Raw genomic sequence first — 7,020 nt, 5'->3', positions numbered from 1 at the left:
AAGAGACCCAAGAACTAGAAGGGCAAGGCTCCCCGAGCCATTTATTTCTCCGCCCTTCAATTAATCCCACATGTGTTTATCGACCAGGTTGGCACAATAAACCTTAACTATCTAAACCGCCATCCAATTGAAGAACATTTCCTTCACCATAAAAAGATGCCTCCTGCAAGAATAGAGATGAGAGTCAAAGAGACGTGGAAATAAATAGTCCAATGGACTAGTGGACCATGTGATTATCAGTCTCCCTGACCTAGAGACAGAAGAACTAGATGTTGCCTGCCTGCCACTACCAATTGCCCTGAAAGGGTTCCCATTAGAAGGTCCTGGATAGAGTGGGAGAAAAATGTAGCACAGAACTCAAAATCACAAAAAAGACCAGGTTTACTTGTTGGAGAGAGACTTGGTTTGCAACCAAAGGAGCAGCTCTATTCTGTCTTATAGGGACACTGTAGTCATAATTGACTTGCCAGCAGTGAGTTTGGTTTGGGGACTTTGTTTGTAATAAGGGGAACTATGAAGTATGACCACTTCTGAAATAGCAGTATTTACCAAAGGGAGGAAGTGGGTTAGGCGATCTTAAATTGTGGGGATTGCGAGCAATGAGATTATACAAAATGTGTATGAACTGTGGAATGGAAAACTTATCGGTTCTGTAAGCCTTTGCCCATTTACCTTAACAAATTTAAGCTATAGAGATAGAGATGATGGAGATGGAGATAGATATCCTTTGAAACAATACACCCCGCCTAACCGAACCAACTACCATTGAGCTGATTCCAACCACAGTGACCCTACATGGAGTTTCTGAGACTGTTAAACTTTACAACAAAGGAGAGGAAGGCTCTCAAAGAGATGGATTAACACAGGGGCTAAAACAATGGGCTCAAGGATAGGAACAATTGTGAGGATGGTGCAGGACTGAGCGATATTTGCTTCTGTTGTGTGTAGGGTCACCGTGAGTCCGAACTGACGCAATGGCACAGAACAACAACAAAGCTTTACAGTAGCAGAAAGCCCTATCCTTCTCCTGTGGGATGGCTGGTAGGTTGAAACCTTGACCTTGCAGCTAGCAGCCCAATGGCTAGCCCATAGCATCACACCCAATTCCCCTCGACCACCCACCACCTCCTGGCCGTGGCAACCACAAATCTGCATTCTCTTTCTACGGATCTTCCCATTCCAGTAATTCTACAGGACTGGAAGCATCCGATATGTGGCCTTTTATGTGTCTCTTCTTTCACCCAGCTTGTTTTCCAGGTTCAGTCATGTTGTAGCATGGATCGTTAGTTCATTTCTTTCTATGGCCAAGTAATGGACCTTGAGTGGATAGACCACATTTTTTTAATCCATCCATCAGTTGATGGGCACATTATGTGTATCCACTCTTTGACATTATGAATAATGGCGCTAGGAACATTTGTATGCAAGTTTTTATGTGGACATGTTTCCAGATCTTTTTGGTATATACCTCCAGTTGAAATTGCTGTGTTAGATGGAAACTCTATTTAGCTTTTTGTGGAACTGCCAAGCTGTTTTCCAAAGTGGTTCCACCATTTTACATCACCATCAGCAGTGAATAAGGGTTTCAATTCCTCCATATCCTCACCAGTCCTTGTAATTTTCTAGGTATTATTGTCATCTTCGTGGATATGAAGTAGTAGCTCTATGTGGTTTAATCTTGTTTGTCCCTAATGATTAATGATGTCGACTATATGTTATGTGTTTTTCAATCTATGCTGAAATATGTAATAGGCTCTTCTACCCATTTCAGATTGGGATGTTTGTCTTCATATTTTTGAGTTGGAAGAGTCCTTTATATATGTATTCTGGATCTGAGTCCTCTATCAAGATGATGATTTGGTTTTTGCCATTTAGTAAGACCATGTATAACACGGATTGCTTTTCATATTTTGAACCTACCTTGCAGTCCTGGTATAAATCCCAGTTAGTGATGGTGTTATAACCTTTTTAATGTATTGTTGAATTCAGTTTACTAATATTATACTTACAGTGGCTATGGTGTTGGCAAAGAATATGAAATATGCCATGGCCTGATGGACGAATGAATAAATCTGTCTTGGAAGAAGTACAGCCAGAATGCTCCTTAGAGGTAAGGATGGGGAGACTTCGTCTCAAGTACTTCGGGTATGTTATCGGTAGAGATCAGTGCTGGGGAAAGGCCATCATGCTTGATAAAATAGAGTCATCTTAAAAGAATGCCTTCAATTAGATGGGTTGACCCAGTAGCTGTAACCCTGTTTCAAACATTACAATAATTGTGAGTATGGAGGAGAACTGGGCAGTGTTTCATTAAGTTGCACACAGGCCACTATGAATCAGAATCAATGTGATAAAACCTAACAGCAACAATAACTGATCTGTAGTGTTCTTATAATTTCTTTGTCTGGCTTTGATGACAGGATAGCATGGACTCAGAATTAATTGGGAAGCATTCCCATTAATCCATTTCCATGGAGACAGGGGGGAAACAACCTCAGAGGGCCTTGCAAACCTACGGTTTCACAAGGCTGTCTGCAGACCCTATTGCTGGAGCAGTGAGGGACTTACTCTGAGCAATGATCTCTTAGCTCCAGGCTCTCCTCATTGGTTGAATCAGAAGCAGTACTCATTTAAGTGACTGATAAGCACCAAAACCACTGCTTACTAGCTACTCCCTTAATAGTAGAGATGCTCTGCAGTCTCCCCCGGAACAGAGACCAACACATTCCCACTTTCACAAGGAGCTGCCTTGTTCTAGTGGAGTCAGAGACTTTGTTTATTCATGCTGATGGGGGAGGGCAGGGAAATGCAGGGAGGCATTTAGCACTGGACTTTCATGAATAAATTTATTTGTGTGTTCAATTCCCTCCGTGCAAGTGGGACATATGACATGCATTCCCTCAGCACCAAGAGCTAGCCCAGGGATCAGGGCAAAATAAGCAACAGAAATATATCATCTGCCACACACCTTCTCATGTTGCCTTTCTCAGCTGTGTTGGAGTCCCTAAGTCAGACCTAAGGAACCATTTCAAAGACTACCAAACACTAAACTCTGTTGTGGTGGAAGTTTACAGAAGGCAGAGACACCAAAAGGGGAATGGTATGCAGGTTCTTTTGGGCTGACCCTAGGCAACTCAAGGCAGACAGGCAAAACGGTGCAGATTTTAAAGAGGGAGAAAAAAAATAGGGTTGAGCCATGCAGAGTGATGTGGACAAGTCCTTTAAGGAGCAAAGAAATATAATAGCTGGTGAGACCACAATTAGCTTCATATTAGATGCATCTGTTGAGTGAAACTTTCAATGAGCTGAATTAACACTATAATCACAGCAATGGATTCAAACATTGCAATGATGATAAAGATGGCGCGGGATCAATTGAAGTCTCATTGTGTTATACATGAGTTGAAGCCAACTCCATAGAAACGAACAACAACAAATATTAGAGAGACCAAGGGAAAAATTGAAACTAAAGATATGAAAATGAAGAATGAAGAAATATGTTGGGCCACAGTGCCTCAGAGACTTGTGGTAGTTCTAGAGTTACTACCGCATAGTAGGATTATGATCACACTCTGAACTTCCTGGTTTTTTCTCTCTTTGGTGTTCTGTTCAGCACACATCTTTATTTCTATTGTTCTGTGTCAAAAAACATGGAGATAGCATAAAGTGTAAAAAGGTGATATGCAGTGAATTAGGGTCTTCAAAGCTACTTAATCCTGTCCTCATTTACCAAACACTTCCTGGAAGTCTACTATGCGGTGGGCCCTGTAGTAGGTATAGGAGATATCATGAAACATGCAAGGTCCCTGATTTCATGGGATTTACATTCTATCAAGGAAAAAGGCAGAAGCATAAAAGGAAAATCTTCAAATGATAATAATAAACAGGAAGACAAAGTAGTAGTCACTGGGTGGTACAAACGGTTAAGCACGAGGCTAATAACCAAAAGGTCAATTGTTCGAGTTCACCAAGAGGCAACTTGGAAGAAAGGTCTGGCAATCCACTTCTGAAAAATCACAAGTATTGAAACCCCTATGCAGCACAGCTCTACTCTGCAACACTGGGAGGTGTGGGGGTGTCGCATCACCATGAATCAGGATCCAACCAACGTAGCTGGTTTTGTTTGAGTTTTATAGGATACAGTGACAAAGTGCAAGTGAATGGGGTGAGTGTGGTCAGAGATAAACTTTGAGCTGAGAATTAAAAGATAAGCAAATGAAAGGAAGCCAAACCAAGATTTGTGGAAAGAGCATTCCAGGCAGAGAAGACCACATAGAAAAATGCTTCGAGGCAGGAACAAGATGAGGTCGTGTGAAGAACGGCACCAGGAAGGAATAGGAAGACGAGAGAGAAGACTACGAGAAGATGGAACTGGTGAGGCAGAGGGAAACACGTCCTCCAGGGCATGGGGGTTTATAGTACTATGTAAGGATTTTATTCTTCGTAAAATTAGAATTCACCGGAGAAGTTTAAACATCCATTCTTTTGGTAACAGCACCCGATGTCCTCATTGGACAGTAAAAACAGTTCAATAAGACTATCTAGATGTTCTGCCAGATCCTAGCCAAGGTACAATACCCAACCTAAGCCAATTGTGTGCACGCTGCCTGGAGAGGGTTTCCTTTTCAACCACTTGATTACACTATCACTCACATCCCGTACTGTTGTTGTTAGGTGCTGTTGAGTCAGCTTGACCCATAGCTGTTCTCACAATTGTTCCGGTGCCTTCCTCTCCTTTGTTGCCCCTCCACTGCACCAAGCATGCTGTCCTTCTCCAGGGACCGATTCGTACTATTTACTTATTTAAAGTATACAGTTCAATGACTTTTAAAAAGATATTCTATTTTTGTGCATCCACCACCCCAATTTTAGAACATTTGTATTATTCTAACATAAGAGACTCTGTACCTATGAACATAGCCCTCCTCCAGCCGTCGGAAACCACTAGTCTACTTTCTGCCTCTATGGATTTACCTATTCTGGATATAAATGGAATCACACACTCTATGATTCTGCTTGATGGACTTATTTTACTCAGCAAAATGTTTTCAAGATCCATCTATATTATGCCATGTTCAGTGTTTCATTTTCCATATAGCTTCAACACATTTTATTTTGTCTGTCATGTTGATTATTGTCATCCTTCTAGGTGGGATTTTTATTTGAATTCCTTTGATGGCTTAAAGATGCTGAGTATTCTTTCATGTGCTTATTGGTCATCTGTAAATCATGGTTGGAGAAATGTTTCTTGGGTTCTTTGCCATTTTTAAGTGGATTATGTGTTTATTATTCCAGATAAAAGTCCTTAGCAGATAGATGAGGGTAAGTGAGTTAGTTAATTGTGCCAGCCTGGCCAATAATCACATGTGGGGCTAATTGAAAGGCGGAGGGATAAATGGGTGGCGAGCCTCACCTCTCTAGTTCTCGGGTCTCTTGTTTTGTGATGGTTGCACCGGTGCAGCTGCCTTAGCAGTTCCCTGCTTCAGCTTGCAAGATTGACTTCCTACAAGACATCCCCAAGGAGAAGCTACATGGACCTATCCCAATGCAGCCCTGGGTGCTGGAGCAGCCGTGTGGAGACCCCTGCTAGTGCTGAGATGCTTGTTTGTTCACTGACTCAGCTTTCCTCCTGCAGTCGGCATCATTGCCTCTGTTTTGTGAGGTGGAGGACTTTGTGGACTGGTGTTGGGTTAATGGGTTAATGTTGGACTTGTGGGCTTGGGCAGCATTGGGTTGGGATGTTTTCGTGATGCACATTTTCTTTACATAAAACTCTCTCTCGTACATGAGTCACTGTGGATTTGTTTCTCCAAAGTACCCAGACTAATACAGTAAGTCAAAAAAGTATTGCTACTAGAATAGATCTTTATTAAACAAAACTATCAAAATGTATAGCTATTGTTTCTTGATGTATCATCCATCTGGGTCTATATAATCTTTTTCTTGAAGGGCATGAGGGGAGTGTGAGTTTTATTACAAACAATATCCCTGTTACTTTATGTTCTAAAAGGTCCAAGCTGGTGGTGTTCGCAATGCTTTCTTCTGATGGGTGCAAGCACTGTTTTCTATTTACAAGTTCAAAAACCATGATGGTTTCTATTCTACTGATAGATTCTTCGAGGTTCCTGTAGCACCGCCCCACCTTCTGTCATAGCATTTTGCAGACGCTGGTCTGAGGCTGCCTCCCAAGGGGTGGGCTGGTAGACCATGAAGTTGATCCCTGCCCACAAGCATTGCTCTACCCTGTACTCCCAGAAGCCACCACATTTGTGGTCCGATACAGGTGCTTTTTAATAGGCCATCCACCAGTGGATGGCGAGACCACACGTGATTCCAATGCTCAACAAATGCTTCGACATGATGCTGAGTCCCTATAACTCGCAATCCGTGCCAGAACTCCTGAAAGGCCCACACTGTTCCCCAACCGCCCTCTTTCGTGGCTCCTGCCAAGAGCTCCAGGTTTCAGGGATTCTGGTTTGTGACCTCGGGGGCAACACCTTCGTTATCCACAGGGTCCACTTCAGGAGTCCTCGCCGGCTGGGGATTGGTTGACAGGGCTGCACACTCAAGCTCGGGGTTTCTGGAAACGGACAATGCCACCCCGAACCACCACCAAAGCGCCATCGCTGAAATGAGTGCCAAGCGTCTTCCTCGCTGCTCCTCCCCTGGGGTCTCAGCAGCAGGACCCGGCAGCCTTATGTATTCTAGGAGCATCTCTGTGTCTACACACTTCATGTGTGTATGTGTGTGTGATTGCATAGCTCATTTTTTCTATTTCTATTTATTTTATTAAATCATTTTATTGGGGGCTCTTACAGCTCTTATAACATTCCATACATCCATTGTATCAAGCATATTTGTACATAAGTTGCCATCATAATTTCCAAAACATTTTCTACTTGAGCCTTTGATATCAACTCCTCTTTTACCCCTCTCTCCCCAATCCTCCCACCCTTGTGAATCCATGATCAATTATATATTGTGATTATTATTTCATATCTTATACTGTCCATTGTCTCC

The 7,020-nt window shown here is 42.5% G+C and overlaps 1 pseudogene; it reads right to left on the bottom strand.

The window, feature by feature from the left end:
• Nucleotides 1–6,101: 6,101 nt before the first annotated feature.
• Nucleotides 6,102–6,624, bottom strand: LOC101641796 (annotated as a pseudogene).
• Between the last annotated feature and the right edge of the window lie 396 nt (nucleotides 6,625–7,020).

This window comes from Echinops telfairi, unplaced genomic scaffold (assembly GCF_000313985.2).
Source record: "Echinops telfairi isolate 266 unplaced genomic scaffold, ASM31398v2 ScPeMD7_7472;HRSCAF=8510, whole genome shotgun sequence".
NCBI classification, from domain to species: Eukaryota; Metazoa; Chordata; class Mammalia; order Afrosoricida; family Tenrecidae; genus Echinops; species Echinops telfairi.
Note: the sequence above shows the minus strand (reverse complement) of the source record. Positions and strands in the feature narration are given on the sequence as shown.